This window comes from Euprymna scolopes, chromosome 37 (genome assembly GCF_053919585.1).
Source record: "Euprymna scolopes isolate OS-2025 chromosome 37, ASM5391958v1, whole genome shotgun sequence".
Classification (NCBI taxonomy): domain Eukaryota; kingdom Metazoa; phylum Mollusca; class Cephalopoda; order Sepiida; family Sepiolidae; genus Euprymna; species Euprymna scolopes.
This window is the reverse complement of record NC_136518.1, coordinates 56,395,519-56,417,523: the sequence shown is the minus strand read 5'-3', so window position 1 is coordinate 56,417,523 and position 22,005 is coordinate 56,395,519. Positions and strand designations below refer to the sequence as shown.

Here is a 22,005-nt window from a genome sequence, read left to right as displayed (position 1 = left end):
ATTTAATATTGGCCTCAATACATATTTAATATTGGCCTCAATACATATTTAATATTGGCCTCAATACATATTTAATATTGGCCTCAATACATATTTAATATTGGCCTCAATACATATTTAATATTGGCCTCAATACATATTTAATATTGGCCTCAATACATATTTAATATTGGCCTCAATACATATTTAATATTGGCCTCAATACATATTTAATATTGGCCTCAATACATATTTAATATTGGCCTCAATACATATTAAATATTGGCCTCAATACATATTTAATATTGGCCTCAATACATATTTAATATTGGCCCTAATACATATTTAATATTGGCCTCAATACATATTTAATATTTGCCTCAATACATATTAATATTGGCCTCAATACATATTTAATATTGGCCTCAATAAATATTTAATATTGGCCCCATTAAATATTTAATATTGGCCTCAATACATATTTAATATTGGCCTCACTAAATATTTAATATTGGCCTCAATAAATATTTAATATTGGCCTCAATACATATTTAATATTGGCCTCAATACATATTTAATATTGGCCTCAATAAATATTTAATATTGGCCCCATTAAATATTTAATATTGGCCTCAATACATATTTAATATTGGCCTCAATACATATTTAATATTGGCGTCAATACATATTTAATATTGGCCTCAATACATATTTAATATTTGCCTCAATACATATTTAATATTTGCCTCAATACATATTTAATATTGGCCTCAATAAATATTTAATATCGGCCCCATTAAATATTTAATATTGGCCTCAATACATATGTAATATTGGCCTCAATACATATTTAATATTGGCCTCAATAAATATTTAATATTGGCCTCAATAAATATTTAATATTGGCCTCAATACATATTTAATATTGGCCTCAATACATATTTAATATTGGCCTCAATAAATATTTAATATTGGCCCCATTAAATATTTAATATTGGCCTCAATACATATTTAATATTGGCCTCAATACATATTTAATATTGGCCTCAATACATATTTAATATTTGCCTCAATACATATTTAATATTGGCGTCAATACATAGTTAATATTGGCCTCAATACATATTTAATATTGGCCTCAATACATATTTAATATTGGCCTCAATACATATTTAATATTGGCCTCAATAAATATTTAATATTGGCCCCATTAAATATTTAATATTGGCCTCAATACATATTAAATATTTGCCTCAATACATATTATATATTGGCCTCAATACATATTTAATATTGGCCTCAATAAATATTTAATATTGGCCTCAATACATATTTAATATTGGCCTCAATACATATTTAATATTGGCCTCAATAAATATTTAATATTGGCCTCAATAAATATTTAATATTGGCCTCAATACATATTTAATATTGGCCTCAATAAATATTTAATATTGGCCTCAATACATATTTAATATTTGCCTCAATACATATTTAATATTGGCCTCAATAAATATTTAATATTGGCCTCAATACATATTTAATATTGGCCTCAATACATATTTAATATTGGCCTCAATAAATATTTAATATTGGCCTCAATACATATTTAATATTGGCCTCAATACATATTTAATATTGGCCTCAATAAATATTTAATATTGGCCCCATTAAATATTTAATATTGGCCTCAATACATATTTAATATTGGCGTCAATACATATTTTATATTGGCGTCAATACATATTTAATATTGGCCTCAATACATATTTAATATTGGCCTCAATAAATATATAATATTGGCCTCAATAAATATTTAATATTGGCCTCATTAAATATTTAATATTGGCCTCAATACATATTTAATATTGGCGTCAATACATATTTAATATTGGCCTCAATACATATTTAATATTGGCCTCAATACATATTTAATATTGGCCTCAATAAATATTTAATATTGGCCTCAATACATATTTAATATTGGCCTACATACATATTTAATATTGGCCTCAATACATATTTAATATTGGCCTCAATACATATTTAATATTGGCCTCAATACATATTTAATATTGGCCTCAATACATATTTAATATTGGCCTCAATACATATTTAATATTTGCCTCAATACATATTTAATATTGGCCTCAATAAATATTTAATATTGGCCTCAATACGTATTTAATATTGGCCTTAATAAATATTTTATATTGGCCTCAATACATATTTAATATTCACCTCAATAAATATTTAATATTGGCCTCAATACGTACTTAATATTGGCCTCAATAAATATTTTATATTGGCCTCAATACATATTTAATATTGGCCTCAATACGTACTTAATATTGGCCTCAATAAATATTTTATATTGGCCTCAATACATATTTAATATTGGCCTGAATACGTACTTAATATTGGCCTCAATAAATATTTTATATTGGCCTCAATACATATTTAATATTGGCCTCAATAAATATTTAATATTGGCCTCAATACATATTTAATATTGGCCTCAATACATATTTAATATTGGCCTCAATACATATTTAATATTGGCTTCAATACATATTTAATATTGGCCTCAATACATATTTAATATTGGCCTCAATACATATTTAATATTGGCCTCAATAAATATTTAATATTGGCCCCATTAAATATTTAATATTGGCCTCAATACATATTTAATATTGGCCTCAATAAATATTTAATATTGGCCTCAATAAATATTTAATATTGGCCTCAATACATATTTAATATTGGCCTCAATACATATTTAATATTGGCCTCAATAAATATTTAATATTGGCCCCATTAAATATTTAATATTGGCCTCAATACATATTTAATATTGGCCTCAATACATATTTAATATTGGCCTCAATACATATTTAATATTGGCCTCAATACATATTTAATATTTGCCTCAATACATATTTAATATCGGCCTCAATACATATTTAATATTGGCCTCAATACATATTTAATATTGGCCTCAATACATATTTAATATTGGCCTCAATAAATATTTAATATTGGCCTCAATACATATTTAATATTGGCCTCAATACATATTTAATATTGGCCTCAATACATATTTAATATTGGCCTCAATAAATATTTAATATTGGCCTCAATACATATTTAATATTGGCCTCAATACATATTTAATATTGGCCTCAATAAATATTTAATATTTGCCCCATTAAATATTTAATATTGGCCTCAATACATATTTAATATTGGCCTCAATACATATTTAATATTGGCGTCAATACATATTTAATATTGGCCTCAATACATATTTAATATTTGCCTCAATACATATTTAATATTGGCCTCAATACATATTTAATATTGGCCTCAATAAATATTTAATATTGGCCTCAATACATATTTAATATTGGCTTCAATACATATTTAATATTGGCCTCAATAAATATTTAATATTGGCCTCAATACATATTTAATATTTGCCTCAATACATATTTAATATTGGCCTCAATAAATATTTAATATTGGCCCCATTAAATATTTAATATTGGCTTCAATACATATTTAATATTGGCCTCAATACATATTTAATATTGGCCTCAATAAATATTTAATATTGGCCCCATTAAATATTTAATATTGGCCTCAATACATATTTAATATTGGCCTCAATAAATATTTAACATTGGCCTCAATAAATATTTAATATTGGCCTCAATACATATTTTATATTGGCCTCAATACATATTTAATATTGGCCTCAATAAATATTTAATATTGGCCCCATTAAATATTTAATATTGGCCTCAATACATATTTAATATTGGCCTCAATACATATTTAATATTGGCGTCAATACATATTTAATATTGGCCTCAATACATATTTAATATTTGCCTCAATACATATTTAATATTGGCCTCAATACATATTTAATATTGGCCTCAATACATATTTAATATTGGCCTCAATAATATTTAATATTGGCCTCAATACATATTTAATATTGGCCTCAATAAATATTTAATATTGGCCCCATTAAATATTTAATGTTGGCCTCAATACATATTTAATATTTGCCTCAATACATATTATATATTGGCCTCAATACATATTTAATATTGGCCTCAATAAATATTTAATATTGGCCTCAATACATATTTAATATTGGCTTCAATACATATTTAATATTGGCCTCAATAAATATTTAATATTGGCCTCAATACATATTTAATATTGGCCTCAATACATATTTAATATTGGCCTCAATAAATATTTAATATTGGCCTCAATACATATTTAATATTTGCCTCAATACATATTTAATATTGGCCTCAATAAATATTTAATATTGGCCTCAATACATATTTAATATTGGCCTCAATACATATTTAATATTGGCCTCAATAAATATTTAATATTGGCCTCAATACATATTTAATATTGGCCTCAATACATATTTAATATTGGCCTCAATAAATATTTAATATTGGCCCCATTAAATATTTAATATTGGCCTCAATACATATTTAATATTGGCCTCAATACATATTTAATATTGGCCTCAATAAATATTTAATATTGGCCTCAATACATATTTAATATTGGCCTCAATACATATTTAATATTGGCCTCAATAAATATTTAATATTGGCCCCATTAAATATTTAATATTGGCCTCAATACATATTTAATATTGGCGTCAATACATATTTTATATTGGCGTCAATACATATTTAATATTGGCCTCAATACATATTTAATATTGGCCTCAATAAATATATAATATTGGCCTCAATAAATATTTAATATTGGCCTCATTAAATATTTAATATTGGCCTCAATACATATTTAATATTGGCGTCAATACATATTTAATATTGGCCTCAATACATATTTAATATTGGCCTCAATACATATTTAATATTGGCCTCAATAAATATTTAATATTGGCCTCAATACATATTTAATATTGGCCTACATACATATTTAATATTGGCCTCAATACATATTTAATATTGGCCTCAATACATATTTAATATTGGCCTCAATACATATTTAATATTGGCCTCAATACATATTTAATATTGGCCTCAATACATATTTAATATTTGCCTCAATACATATTTAATATTGGCCTCAATAAATATTTAATATTGGCCTCAATACATATTTAATATTGGCCTTAATAAATATTTTATATTGGCCTCAATACATATTTAATATTCACCTCAATAAATATTTAATATTGGCCTCAATACGTACTTAATATTGGCCTCAATAAATATTTTATATTGGCCTCAATACATATTTAATATTGGCCTCAATACGTACTTAATATTGGCCTCAATAAATATTTTATATTGGCCTCAATACATATTTAATATTGGCCTGAATACGTACTTAATATTGGCCTCAATAAATATTTTATATTGGCCTCAATACATATTTAATATTGGCCTCAATAAATATTTAATATTGGCCTCAATACATATTTAATATTGGCCTCAATACATATTTAATATTGGCCTCAATACATATTTAATATTGGCTTCAATACATATTTAATATTGGCCTCAATACATATTTAATATTGGCCTCAATACATATTTAATATTGGCCTCAATAAATATTTAATATTGGCCCCATTAAATATTTAATATTGGCCTCAATACATATTTAATATTGGCCTCAATAAATATTTAATATTGGCCTCAATAAATATTTAATATTGGCCTCAATACATATTTAATATTGGCCTCAATACATATTTAATATTGGCCTCAATAAATATTTAATATTGGCCCCATTAAATATTTAATATTGGCCTCAATACATATTTAATATTGGCCTCAATACATATTTAATATTGGCCTCAATACATATTTAATATTGGCCTCAATACATATTTAATATTTGCCTCAATACATATTTAATATCGGCCTCAATACATATTTAATATTGGCCTCAATACATATTTAATATTGGCCTCAATACATATTTAATATTGGCCTCAATAAATATTTAATATTGGCCTCAATACATATTTAATATTGGCCTCAATACATATTTAATATTGGCCTCAATACATATTTAATATTGGCCTCAATAAATATTTAATATTGGCCTCAATACATATTTAATATTGGCCTCAATACATATTTAATATTGGCCTCAATAAATATTTAATATTTGCCCCATTAAATATTTAATATTGGCCTCAATACATATTTAATATTGGCCTCAATACATATTTAATATTGGCGTCAATACATATTTAATATTGGCCTCAATACATATTTAATATTTGCCTCAATACATATTTAATATTGGCCTCAATACATATTTAATATTGGCCTCAATAAATATTTAATATTGGCCTCAATACATATTTAATATTGGCTTCAATACATATTTAATATTGGCCTCAATAAATATTTAATATTGGCCTCAATACATATTTAATATTTGCCTCAATACATATTTAATATTGGCCTCAATAAATATTTAATATTGGCCCCATTAAATATTTAATAATTGCTTCAATACATATTTAATATTGGCCTCAATACATATTTAATATTGGCCTCAATAAATATTTAATATTGGCCCCATTAAATATTTAATATTGGCCTCAATACATATTTAATATTGGCCTCAATAAATATTTAACATTGGCCTCAATAAATATTTAATATTGGCCTCAATACATATTTTATATTGGCCTCAATACATATTTAATATTGGCCTCAATAAATATTTAATATTGGCCCCATTAAATATTTAATATTGGCCTCAATACATATTTAATATTGGCCTCAATACATATTTAATATTGGCGTCAATACATATTTAATATTGGCCTCAATACATATTTAATATTTGCCTCAATACATATTTAATATTGGCCTCAATACATATTTAATATTGGCCTCAATACATATTTAATATTGGCCTCAATAATATTTAATATTGGCCTCAATACATATTTAATATTGGCCTCAATAAATATTTAATATTGGCCCCATTAAATATTTAATGTTGGCCTCAATACATATTTAATATTTGCCTCAATACATATTATATATTGGCCTCAATACATATTTAATATTGGCCTCAATAAATATTTAATATTGGCCTCAATACATATTTAATATTGGCTTCAATACATATTTAATATTGGCCTCAATAAATATTTAATATTGGCCTCAATACATATTTAATATTGGCCTCAATACATATTTAATATTGGCCTCAATAAATATTTAATATTGGCCTCAATACATATTTAATATTTGCCTCAATACATATTTAATATTGGCCTCAATAAATATTTAATATTGGCCTCAATACATATTTAATATTGGCCTCAATACATATTTAATATTGGCCTCAATAAATATTTAATATTGGCCTCAATACATATTTAATATTGGCCTCAATACATATTTAATATTGGCCTCAATAAATATTTAATATTGGCCCCATTAAATATTTAATATTGGCCTCAATACATATTTAATATTGGCGTCAATACATATTTTATATTGGCGTCAATACATATTTAATATTGGCCTCAATAAATATTTAATATTGGCCTCAATAAATATTTAATATTGGCCCCATTAAATATTTAATATTGGCCTCAATACATATTTAATATTGGCGTCAATACATATTTAATATTGGCGTCAATACATATTTAATATTGGCCTCAATAAATATATAATATTGGCCTCAATAAATATTTAATATTGGCCTCATTAAATATTTAATATTGGCCTCAATACATATTTAATATTGGCGTCAATACATATTAAAAATTGGCCTCAATACATATTTAATATTGGCCTCAATACATATTTAATATTGGCCTCAATAAATATTTAATATTGGCCTCAATACATATTTAATATTGGCCTCAATACATATTTAATATTGGCGTCAATACATATTTAATATTGGCCTCAATACATATTTAATATTGGCGTCAATACATATTTAATATTGGCCTCAATACATATTTAATATTGGCCTCAATACATATTTAATATTTGCCTCAATACATATTTAATATTGGCCTCAATAAATATTTAATATTGGCCTCAATACGTATTTAATATTGGCCTTAATAAATATTTTATATTGGCCTCAATACATATTTAATATTCACCTCAATAAATATTTAATATTGGCCTCAATACGTACTTAATATTGGCCTCAATAAATATTTAATATTGGCCTCAATACATATTTAATATTGGCCTCAATACGTACTTAATATTGGCCTCAATAAATATTTTATATTGGCCTCAATACATATTTAATATTGGCCTCAATACGTACTTAATATTGGCCTCAATAAATATTTTATATTGGCCTCAATACATATTTAATATTGGCCTCAATAAATATTTAATATTGGCCTCAATAAATATTTAATATTGGCCTCAATAAATATTTTATATTGGCCTCAATACATATTTAATATTGGCCTCAATAAATATTTAATATTGGCCTCAATACATATTTAATATTGGCCTCAATAAATATTTAATATTGGCCTCAATACATATTTAATATTGGCCTCAATACATATTTAATATTGGCCTCAATACATATTTAATATTGGCCTCAATACATATTTAATATTGGCCTCAATAAATATTTAATATTGGCCTCAATAAATATTTAATATTGGCCTCAATACATATTTAATATTGGCTTCAATAAATATTTAATATTGGCCTCAATAAATATTTAATATTGGCCTCAATGGGATGGTTGGGTCGGTAGAACATCAGACTTTTAATCTGAGGGTCTGGGGTTCGAGTCCCCATGCGATAAAGCTACCACCAACATGGAGCATCCGACGTTCTGGTCGTAATTGCGATATGCTGGCCCCATTTCGAAAAAGTGATCGAAAATGGAGTCTCCATTTGTTTGGCCAAGTGGTCCAAATAAAGAGCAGAGTCAGTGGAAAATATCCAACAATGCGACCGCCTAGACAAGATGTATATCTGCAAAGCTGTATCTTTGTCTAACTTGGAAGCAAGTTAATGTCTAGGAGGGACTTTTGAGAAGCAGCAGAAAGGTTGATAGTGTTGTAGAAGAGTACTGGTGCCTGATCTTTCTTGGAAAAGGGGTGAGTCCGGAAAGTGAAAAAATAAAGATGTACTTCGGACATAATTATTTTTTTTAGTTAGTTAGTTATTAAAAATGTATGGCTTGCCATACATTTTGATAAAAAAGGGGTGGAGGAATGTTAAAGAGCATCTCTCCCCCCCTCTCTGGCTTTCTTACTCTTTCTATTTTCTCTCTGTGTGTCTCTATTAGAGAATAGAGAGAGAGAGAGGGAGAGAGAGAGAGAGAGAGAGAGAGAGGTGAATAACGTGGACAGTGGACACGTTTGCAAAAGAAGGGTCAGCTGACCAGATGACGTGGTATCATGTGATGAGGTTAGCTGATTCTTTCTTGGCAGTTGGGTTTTCGGGTGTTGAATAAGACAGACGGCTTTTCAGCTGTCCCCCCCCCCCTGGGCTGGGGAGGACGATGACGTGTATCATCAAACAAGCAAGGTTCACCTCCATTCTGTGTCGACCTTTGGAAGGTGAATAAAAACATAAAAACCTTAATTGTCATCTTGGAGTGAATTCTTCATCCAACAGGCCAGCTCCCCTCCAAGAGACAATGAAAACCAGAGGAACAACCGACGACACATGAATAAAGGTATGTTAAGAAATACATGTCCACAAACACACACTCAGAGAAAGACATCAAAAATAAAACCATTAGAAACTAGACGATCACGTACACGAATCTCCTTGACAAAATCTCCTTTAAGGGACCCCCCCGAATATATAACATCATAATATTGGTCTCAATAAATATTTAATATTGGGCTCAATACATATTTAATATTGGCCTCAATAAATATTTAATTGTTACTAGCAGGGAGACCCGATGTTACTTTGGATTAGAGAAGGATAAACGAATGTTCCACCCTTCTAATACCTTAATTCGATGAAATTATCTAATTCTCAATCAATCTGTTCTAGTCAGGGACCTACCACGGTGCATATGAAAAAGTTTTAAATGCCTCTGCACAGTGACTTAGTCTACAGTACGTTGTAGTCTACATAGTACTATAAAGAACCTACTGTTGCTTTTATAAAATTAGTTTTATATACAATGGCTTCAATTCAAGTTTAAAATACAAAAGTTTAATATCAATTGTGCTTTAAACAGAAATATTTATTTTGAATGCGCTCCTATCCTATCCAAGAATCTGTTGTTGATTTGGTATGCCAGGCAATTTTCTTTATTTGGTGATAAAATCAAATGCACTTGTGATGTTAGGCTGTAAAAGGGTGTTAACTTTTGTAATTATTAATGTTATTAATTTTCGATTATTGATTTTCAATACTTATCGGAGGTATTCCAATACAAAACTTATCTAAGAACACTCTTAGACACATAAAGTACATTTAGTTTAAAAACAAATCGATATAGTCGTTTTGGAGTCCATAAGAATGGAAGTCTTTCACACACACATACAGACACTCACACACACACACACACACACAGAATAAAGTGCCTTTTATATAATACTAGCGAGGGATACCCGACGTTGCCCGGGTGTTTGTAGGTGTGTGTGGAAACTCCGGGGGTGGGGGGTGGGTTAAAAAAAAGTAAGTATGTGGATCGAACCCGAACCGTTGAGGAAAAGTTGTAAATTAAAGTGTGAAAAAAAAAGTGCGACGTTAAGCATTGCCCCACTGCGACATGCTAACGGAGACGCGTTTGAATTTATTTAATTACTTGGATTTAGCAGGTACCCGTTTAAATGAATTAATGAGGTCAAGTTTGCCTGCGGGATTTCATTTAGTGCTGAACGCTTTCCCCCACCCCCAAGATGTTATAGGAAAAAGACTAACCCACATGCGGCGAGCGACAAATGTTGAATATTTATCTTCCCAAAATCGAGCAAATTAAATAGACAGGCGAGCTTCATTGTTAACTGTGAGATATTACGATTTATATGTGATATAAAAAGTTTTAAAAAGTTGTGAAGCGAGCAACCGCTCCTCTGAAAGAAGCCTTTTGTAGACACACAGAAAAAGCGAACACACATACATACATACATACATACATACATTTTCGCTTTTATATTTATAGAAGTACAGATAAGATGTACATTCTTTAAGTCTGTCAAAAAAGGGAGCTAACTCTGTTATGGTTTAATGATGATATTCTCTAAAAAGAGAGATCCACTAGTAATTGCTACAGAAATTAATATTCTGTACTTAATTACAAACTGCCGATAGTACTCATGTTGTGAACAAATAAAAATATTATGCAAATTGCACGTCGAATTTAATCAAATTAATTCACTATCTCTTGTACAGTTAGTGCAAAAATTTTATCGTTTCAATGGAGGGCGGGCTGGGAATGGTTACCGTTCGTTGATATCAGTTGATAAGAAATTATATTGTTTTTATATTTCTTGCTTATCAAAAAGAAAAATGTACATTTGCGAACTTTTCATTTGCATTAATTTCCTTTCATGAGAGGCTGCGATGGTGAAATGGATAATAATGCAGACTGATATCCTATGTGTGTCTGGTCAGTTCTATAATACCACTTTCACTTAGGGATTTTGTGAACCCCCCTCCCCTCCCCCGTGGTCCCTCTTACAATAATACTATATTATTTTGATACTATAATTATGGTTCTACTCGCAGTTGTCCTGGGCAAGACGATAAACTGCGTCCAATGGTGTTACCAGATCAGGCTGTTTGAAATACTGGCTTCCTGGCTCAAATGCACCACATAACTGTTACTGTTTTTTTTTTCTTCTCTTTTGCACAACTCAACCATGTTCTGCAAAGCCCCAAAACAAAAACAACAGCCCTGTCCCCTTCCCCTCTCCCCCTCCCTTTTACTTTTTCCACACCCACTTCCCTACTGAATTCCTAAAACACATCAACCAAGAATACTAGGGACCATTTTCCTTGCAGAACTAAATCATGTTCTGCAGGGCTGAAGACAAAAACCATCTGCGACATGAATACTATTTCCAAAATAACTGGATTTGCCATTAAATAATCCGAAAAGGGTTGATATGCCGTAAAACAAAATAACCAAACCAAATCTACTCGCAGGATATTTAACACTAGAATCAGGTACTTACAGAATCGGTTACATGAAGGTTGCCAACATCCGTAAGTAAAAGTGATGCTATGGATTCAAACTTGGTATGCCCAACTCGTTAATCTACATCAGTATCCAATTCCTCAAACTCACTTTCCTTAATTATGATAACTCTGTTTTTGGCATTGGTTTTCCTCGATTCTTTCAAACACAGATGGGAACATATGAAGGTCGCCAACATCCATAAGTGGAAGTGGTGGTATGTATTAAACTGGATTTAAGCTTGGTATACCCAAGTCTTTAATTTACATGAATATTTTATTCATCACAGTCAACTCCCTTTAATGTGATGCCTCTGTTGTTGGTATTGATTTTCCTGATTCTTTCAAATCCTTTGAGGAGGGGATCATGTGAAGGTTGCCAACATCCATCAGTGAAAGTTGTGCTATAAAACCTATTGGATTCGAACTTAGCATACTCAGGCTGTTGGTTCGTGCCAGTATCCACTTCATCGTCGCCACCTCCTTTATCAACTAATCATTTTCACTTTTTAGTGTTACGCCTTTGAAGCATGCGCATTGCGCACATGCAAGCCAAATAAGTCACAATTTTCTCTGCATTATTTTTCTTTCAAGAGAGGTTTGCGATGGTGAAATGGAAAATGATACAGACTGATATCCTAGGTGTGTCAAGTTCGAGTGTAGTCGGTTCGATAGTACCACTTTCACTTATTGATGTTGACAACCTTCATGTGGTCCCTCCTGCAAGAATACTATATTATTTTAATATTATAATTATATATTAGTGGGTCTACTCGAAGAATATTTAACACTAAAATCAGGTACTTACAGGAGCGGTAACATGAAGGTTGCCAACATCCATAAGAAAAAGTGGTTCTATGGAATCGACTGGATTCAAACATCTCATGCCCAACTCGTTAATCTATATCAGTATCCAATTAATCACCCCCCCTTTAATATGATGACTTTGTTTTGGACATTGATTTCCTCGATTCTTTAAAATATAGGAGGGAATACATGAAGGTCGCCAACATCCATAAATGGAAGTGATGCTATGTATTCAATTAATGGCAGTGTAAACTCTGCTGTTCAGAGTGACTTCTACTTAATGTAGACGTCGCAGTTGGATTTATTTGCCAGATTTACTGTGGAGGGGAGGGGAGTTATAGGTGCTGTCATTTTGAATATTTAGATATTCAAACAGTAATTTTTGATTTGAAATCAGATAAATAGGGCAGAGCACCATAACAAACTTATTTGCAAGCGAGTTAATGTGTGGGCTTTTTTTTTTTAGTTGGAAAATCTCAACCAAAAAGTTGGTACATAAGTTAAATAAGAGAATGAAACAAGAATGCATAAAATACATAAATAAAACTGTTTTTTATTTCGATTCTTATTTGCTTGCCTGAAATATTTGGGACACACATAAAAAGCCTAACGTGGTTACTTTAAAATGGCTGCCTTTGTTAAAATATTCTTTGGCCAATAGAAACAACGTTTATCGTCCATCCCTTACACATTCCAAACGCGTATTTTCCCGACATTAATTTCCTTTCATCAGAGGTTGCGATGGTAAAATGTGTAATGATGCAGACTGATGTCCTATGTCTTAGGTCTAGAAGTGTAAGCCATGTTTAGTTTCAGAACAGTTTCCGATGGTTCGTTGTTCCATACAAGTCTTGGGAGTTGACTGGTTCGCAGTAGACAGAACAGTTTCCAATGGTTTGTTGTTCTACACAGGTCCTTCCTGGGAGGTGACTGGTTCGCAGTAGACAGTTCTCGAGTTGGAATCCACAGAGCAAAGATTCTTCCCGTGTTGAGACGAAGAAAACATATGCGAAATTGCTACAGAAAGGTTTAATATTTATGGAGCAATTCTGGTTTCTGATTGGTTGGTAGCAGAACGTGAATTAATTCGATTTGTCAGTTTCTAGCAGCATCGTTTATAAATAGAATCGTCCGACTGTACAGGATCATACCCCATTATAGTGCTACTATAGTGGGATGTGTCTCCTAACGGCTTCAGCTGCAGGGAGACAGGGTAGTAGTACAAGTCAAGGATCCGTTCTTGACACTCAACCCGACAGGTGAGGGGCTGGGAACCAAATCAGCACCTGCCGGACTGAGGTACACCACCAGGGTATCACCCAGGAGGTCCACCCTCCCAGGCCTTGCCACCCGGCTTTCGGGTGGGACAAGTTTATTGCTTGTCGCCTGAGGTGCCCCGACCAGGGAATGCCGATGGGGTTACTCAGGCAATTTTTTCAATTGCAGGAATGCCCCTCCTTTAGTGGAGCCTGCTTTAGATCTCCACTTTCCCGGCCTTATGCCAAATATTGCTGATGTGGGCAGCAATTTAAATAACTACCCCCATTATAGTGCAAAAATATTGTAATTGATGTGGTTGTGTTTTTATTAGTGTTTCTTTCTGAACTGTGCATAAGATTCGACCTTAAATCCGACTAACAAATCTTCTCAAAGGATTCAACTACTTGGCTTCTTGCTCACAAAATCCGTCAAAACGAACTTCACAAGACGAACCAAAACAAATGGAATCTATCAATCAAGAAAGTAAGTCTTGTTTTTTGTCAGGTTATGTCTGGCGCTGAGGCATCGGGTTATGTAAGATTAAATTCTCACAGGAACCTGGACGAAATCTATCCCCTGAACAAGCACTCTGGAAAAATGCTTTAAAGAGCCTACTAAAGCATCCAATGTCTGTAATTATTATTCTTGTTGGGTAGATCAGATTTTTCTACAAAAATCATGAAGACCATATACTGGAGCACCTGGTCTGTGCAGCTATTCATTTTGCAAACAACCAGAACAGTAAAGCCCCGTTATGTGCAAAGTCGAGGAAGGTTTGGCCCAAATGAGAATCTTATGGTTTGCTGGATATACAATGTCAAAATAGCTGACAAGAATATATCAGCACAGCATAATGTCTAAAGGCAACTGCATTATTGTAAAAGTAAGAACAATGAGACTTTCAGAGTTAGCATTTTATTCGCAGACATCAATATGTATTCTGAAAAGAATACAATGTTTTATTGCATATGAATGTCTAAAAATGTAAGATTAAGGAACATTATTTGAAAAGTATTCTTACATATAAATACTGTGTAACTAAGTCCAATAATTTATTGTTTGGTTGTTTGGTATTGAATGTAGGGAAAATAACCTAATTCATTTTCTCGTTTCTCATGGAAGTAAAGTTGCTTCCCCTCATATAAAATCAAGGTAGTTTTATTTTATTATTATTCTGACTTAAATTCATTTACGAATGAACAAACGAGTCATTAACTCGCACAAGTTGATTTTGCACACACTCTTTCTTCTCCATAAGTTTGTCTGTCTGTAGGCCTCTCTTCTTTGTCTGCCTAGCATTTGACAGACATCTTGTTAAATAACTTTTGTTTATATCATCTGGTGTCAACGCTGACATGCAATGCTCCTTTGTGCCATTTATATCTGAAATAATAATTTTTTTTTATTTTGACCTTAATTCAGTCAGCAAATAATTTGGGTTCAAAGTTCATATCCTGGATTGATATTTGCTATCAATATGTGACTGCTGGTTATAAGTAAAAAAAGTTATAAAATATGACAACAATGATAGCGATGACAATGGCGATGATGAAGATGATGCTGGTTACGGTGATCCTGATGACGATGATGACAACAATGATGATTATGGTAATTATGATAATGATGAACATGATGATGGTGACGCTGATGTTGATAACGCTGAGGACCACAATGAGGATGATGATTAAGATGCTGATTACGATGATGATGAAGACAACGAAGATGATGACAACAATGATGAGTATGGTAATTATGATGATGATGAAGATGATGATGGTGATGGTGATGCTGATGTTGATGATGGTGATTACAACAATAATGATTATGATAATGACGATGATGAAGATGATGATGGTGATTCTGACGCTGATTACGATGATGATGAAGATAACAACGATGATGATGACAACAATTATGATTATGACGATGATGAAGGTGAGATGACAACAACGATGTTGCTTATGCCGCTACTTCTGCTTCTACTTCTGTTTCTGCTTCTGCTTCTGATGATGCTTCTGCTTCTGATGATGATGATGATGATGATGATGATGATGATGATGATGATGAAGAATCTACAAATGGTACTTTATGTGAGAGAGAACAAAAAGTGCCTGACACCGAGTGAACATTAGCAGACTGTTCAGAAATATTATTTTCTGCTTCAGTTCTGCTTTCCATTCTAGTAAGACGACTTTATGTTTATGGCCATATTTAATGGCACCAGATAAATAACCAGGCATTTAAGAACTATATATAAAATCAAGAATATTTTCAGCATGGGAATTCTATCATCTTTTTTTTTTTCAACTATTATCAAAGTGCTTTAATGAACCGATAGGATAGAACTATTTCCTCAGAGTTCAGTTAGAAAGACAATTCCCTCTTCATAGAAATCGTCAAAACTGCCCAAAACTGACCATTTTTCAAGATTTCAATAACTTTTTATGCTGGGTGTTGAGGATATGTGTTGCATGGAAAGAAACGATATGAGAATGGTGCAATAAATGCAAAATGTAAGACTTAAAGTCTTGGATCTGTTGATCTTGGAGCAAGATTCAAACCAGACAATACACGGAACAAGGAAAATTGGATGAGTGTGATTGGTTGGTTGTTTTTGTTTTACGGCATATCAACCTTTTTTAATGCCGAATCTAGTTATTTTGAGGAACGATTTTTAATGGAGTATACATTTTTTCAAGTCAGATTCTATTTAACCCATAGTTGTTGGGACCCTAACAGGTACTACCGCTCCGGCTCAGAGTGGACCTGGGAGCAATGACAATTAAAGGGTGGCTCCATACTCCCTAAGGTCTGCAAGGTGGGGCCTCGCCATCGGATATAGTTTTAGGTCATATCCAGGACTGAGTGTGATTGGTTAGTAGCAGGGTCGATTAGCAGGGGTTCCTTTATTTTACATTTTTAAACATTCATATGCAATAAAACATTGTATTCTTTTCAGAATACGTATTGATGTCTGCCAATAAAACATGAGGGAAATGATCGATTACAGAAAAATAAAGACCGAACCAGAGATAGGTAAATTTGGAAGTCAATTTCAAAAAGTCATCTAACACATATCTTTATGTAAATCAGACGTTAATCCAATGATGGCCACGATAGAATAAGTAAGAGTGCTTAAGTCAGTACACGCTAGAACGATAAAACAACATAGGTAACTTGATTATATAACAGACCTGATATCTATTTAATGTAGCCGCCTTCAGCCTCAAGCACCGTCTTAATATGGGTCCAGAACTTTAAGCATACCTTTTCCACAAGTGCCAGCTGGAGCTCGGCGAATGCTTGTTGGATGACGGTGATCAGGCTGGTTTTGGTATTGTGGGAGGTCATGTTGGTGATGTTCTCGACATATGACCAAACGAAGTAGTCCAGCAAGTTCTAGTCGGGGGATGAAGGACCAGTAGGAGAAGGGTACAAAGTCCTAGCACTCCTGAAGCTAAGCCTGGGTCTCTTTGGATTTGTGAGCCGACACTGAGTCCTGCTGCCACACCCAGGGTCTTCCGGCGGCCACCTAATTGCACCAGAACATCACCACATTTTTCAGCACATCTGGGTACACTTTATGTGTTGACTTTCAAGCCGACTTCGTAGATGTGAGGTGGCATGATGTGGCCTTTACTTGAAATCAAACCAAAGAAGATGACCATGTTTGTTTTCATAATCCTCGGCACATCTCTCAAACGTTGAACCATCTGGATTTGCATTTTGAGGGTGCTAGCAATGATCCTATTGTCATAACTTAGATCGGTAGAGAGCATGAGTTGTACAGTGGCGCATCTCTGATCTTACTTGTTAAACATTGTGTCACTTTCAGACATGATAGAAGGCTCCTATAGCTTTTGGGATTTGTACACAGCTGGCCAACTAGTTGATGGTTTGCAACAAAAAAAGAAAACTGTTTTTTATCAAACGGAAATGGAATCATGTCACTTTTTCTAGGGCGACAATTTTATTGTTCCACCCTGTATGTTATGCATTTGCTGCGGCCGGTGTCCAAATATGCTTTTCAGTCTATATAATTGCTTAATCTACTTTTATTACTGGTCTACAATGTATACACACTGACAGTGAATAAAACACAACACAGCTGATCTATAAAAATATTTTGTTTTATTTCACACCGACAACAGTTTTGGATTTAGTTATGACCAGTGTTTGACATCAGTGAATGCACGTGGAGGTGGTGTGGATGCTTGGTGTTGAAGAATGCACCAGCTTCTTCCATACCTCTGTTACCAACTGCTTGCTTTTTTGTTTGTATCGATTTATATAAACATTCATTGGAATGTTTAATATTTCCCATTGTATATTGTCTTGGATCCTTTGACTGATATCCTATCACATATTCTGGGTCAAATTATGCATTTCAATAAACAAGCATGGAATCGATCTGTGTGTGTGCAACCCATTGATTTCCTCTCTTTCTGGGGTCACCTGCCAAATATCTAAATAGGTGTAGGATAGTTGAGGTAACATAGTAAGTTGACAGGGGAAGACCAATGAGAACATAAGAGGTTATGATAAGGATCGATTCGAGAAAAAGAGAGATTAAAAAAAGATCTTCCAAACAAACCAATCTACAGATAGATTAGTTTGGAAGCCATTTTCTAAAAGCCATCTTACACATGCTAGTATGTAAAACGGATGCTATTTTATAATATAAACGAAAGTTTTTAATTCCGCGTGGGTTAATAGATGTAGAATAGTTGGCCAGTTCACAGGGGCAGGCCATTGAAAAGTGAAGTTATGAGGATCGATTTGAAAGGCAGAGGGATAAGGAAAGACCTGATCAGAGATAGGTTAGTTTGGAAATCAATCTCTTAAAACGGCCGAACAGTTGAAGTAACATGGTTAGTTCACAAAAGTTGGCCATGGAAAATATGGGAGCAAATGATAAGGATCGATTTGAAAGAAAGAGGGATAAATAAAGACCTGTCCAGAGATAGGTGAGTTTAGAAGTCAATCTCTAAAAGTCGTTCAACAGATGTTAGCATGTAAAACAGACATTAAACTGAACATTTTGCCACCGTCGTCATCGCCACCGCCGTCATCGCCACTGCTGTTGCCGTTGTAATTGCCGCCGCCTCTGCTGTTTCTACTACTGCTGCTGCTGCTGATAATGATGTAGATGATGGTGATTGCCAATCCTTCATTTATATCATTTCCGCTCTTTCTCTTTCGATAAATGACAATCTTTATCATCAAAAGAAAAAAAAAATATCCATTGTTCACGCAGAATCTGACCATTCATATTATGCAGTTAATATTTGCAAGCAAGTCACGCACATCATGCCCTGATAATTTCCGCAAAGCAATTTTATCTATGAACAAACAAAAGGTAACGGAAAATATTTCCCATGATGCAAAGTTTGGTAAATAGCATAATATAATCCAAACGTCATTCATTCCACATTGCAATATTAAGCGATTTTGTTAAAATTGACTTACGCTTATTTTTTAGCCGTATTTCATATTGTTTACATGAATTAGGGCCCCTGCCAACGTTGGTAAACCTTAATATTATCTGTATTGAAAATCACGTTCTTAGCTTCTTTTTATTTTTCATACTCACTAGGAGTTCTTACACAGGCCATCATCAGAAATTATTCACAACAACCGAGAGTATCCCCTGGAGTCTGGATGACAATAAGTCTCCTCAGATTTCCAGTACTCTCCCTCTTTTCCAATAACCTTTGCAAATGACTTTGCATTACTGCAACAGCAGTTTACCATTATCTTCTCACATGAACAACAATTGGTCTTCACTGGAGTTTAGAGGGAAACAAGCTTCCCCAAGGTCTCAATTTTCTTTGCAGTCATCCTGTGGTAGTCTGGCTAGTGCTTTCCCTCCTTGGGCTTTCCATCCTCTTTGACCTTTAACGACTATTTGGTGTAGCGTCAGTCGATGCACACACTGTTATGTTTTTGGTTAGTTTACTTACAAATTTGCGGCTTCAGTTTATTTGGTTCCATATGGTGTTCTTTATCTTTTTGTCCAACTTTTGTTGTGGTTTTTATATGGTCAGTTAGCGTTTGTACCTCATGTACCTCCTCCTCCTCCTCCTCCTCCTCCTCCTCCTCCTTATTATTATTATTATTATTATTGGCTCACAGGGAGCTTTCACACAGATCATAAAGGATTTCTTCTTGAGAACAACCTGTGGTGTACTCTGCAAGCTGAGTGACAACAAATCTCCCCAGATTTCCAGTACTCTCCACCACTTTCGATACCATTTGCAAATGAATTTGCATTATTGCAACAGCCACTTACCATTGATTGGTCTCTACTGGAGTTTGAGTGGCAATAACCCTTCCCAAGGTACCAGTTCTCTTGGAATTTGTCCAGCAGAGGTCTGGTCAGCGCTCTCTCCTCAATCTTTCCATCCTCCATGAGCCTTCACGACTATTTGGCATCATTCTAATGGGGTGGGGGCGGTGATTGGGTAACGAGAATGGGGATGAAGAACTTATAGATATGCAGCATCAATTTTTTTGGTTCCATATAACGTTTTGTGTTTTGTCTCTGTGGTAGCTCATCTGGCCCACGCATGTGGCTCATCTATTAGTCCCCGAATTCAAGAGTTTTCTTTAATATTTCAGCTGTTTTCATTATTGTGTCCTTTTCCCATCCATGTCTAAGTGTTTTCGTTATTCCCATCTTTCTTATTAATTTTCCGTATAGGTGTTTATCTTCCCATTTTTCTGTTTTCGTCTTATCCTTTGTCTCTGTTTTGTTTATTTTTTCAGTGTCTCTCGCTGTCATGATTATCCTTTTAGTGTTCTGCATTATGATTTTTTCTCGTTCTCTTTTTGTCATTCATGCAGTCTTTAATACAAACCAGTCCTGTCTTGCTGTCTTTTCTTTTCACGTATTATAATTATTATTATTATTATTATTATTATTATTATTATTATTATTATTATTATTATTTCAGTAACAATAAGTCTCCTCAGATTTCTAGTACTCTCCACCTCCTTTGATAAACTTTGCAGATGAATTTGCTTTATCGCTATAGCGGTTTACCATTGATTTGCCATTGGAAGCGACCATTAGTCTTCACTAAAATTTAGGTGGCAATAAGCCTCCCCAAAGTCCCAGTCCTATTCGCACTAATCTTCAACTCTTCGGTATATTGCTTATTGATTCCAATCCTCTCACCCCCCCTTTTCTTATATTAGTGGGTTTACTTACAATCATAGCTTCAGCTTTTTTGATTTCATGTGGTATTTCTTTGTGTTTTACCTTTGTTGCAGTTTTTATATGTCTGGCTTGCATTCAAGTGTTTTACTTTATATTTCAGCTGTTTTCTTTATTTTTATCCGTTTTTATCTTCTCAACCACTCCTCTGATTTCAATCACTCTCCTCCTTTCTTCGAAGTTTTTTGGTATTGTTCCTAGTGCTCCTACTATTATTGGTGCTGTTGTTATTATTATTATTATTATTATTATTATTATTATTATTATTATTATTATTATTGGTTCACATGGAGCTTTCACACAAGTCAACAAACGATCTGATTGGAAACCTGTGGTGTTCTCTGGAGGTTGACTGACAACAAGTCTCCCCAGACGTCCAGTTCTCTCCACCTCCTTCGATAGCATTTGCAAATGAATTTGCATCATCGCAACAGCCTCTTACCATTGATTTTTCGCCGGCAGTGGCCATTGGTTTATACTGGAATTTGAGTGGCACTAAGCCTCCCCAAAGTCCCAGTTTTCTTTGCGGTTGTCCAACTGAGGTCT

The 22,005-nt window shown here is 32.8% G+C and overlaps 1 pseudogene; it reads right to left on the bottom strand.

Annotated features, from left to right (window-relative positions):
* Positions 1–21,537, bottom strand: part of LOC145261181 (uncharacterized) — a 64,966-nt pseudogene extending 43,429 nt beyond the window's left edge.
* Positions 21,538–22,005: the final 468 nt, after the last annotated feature.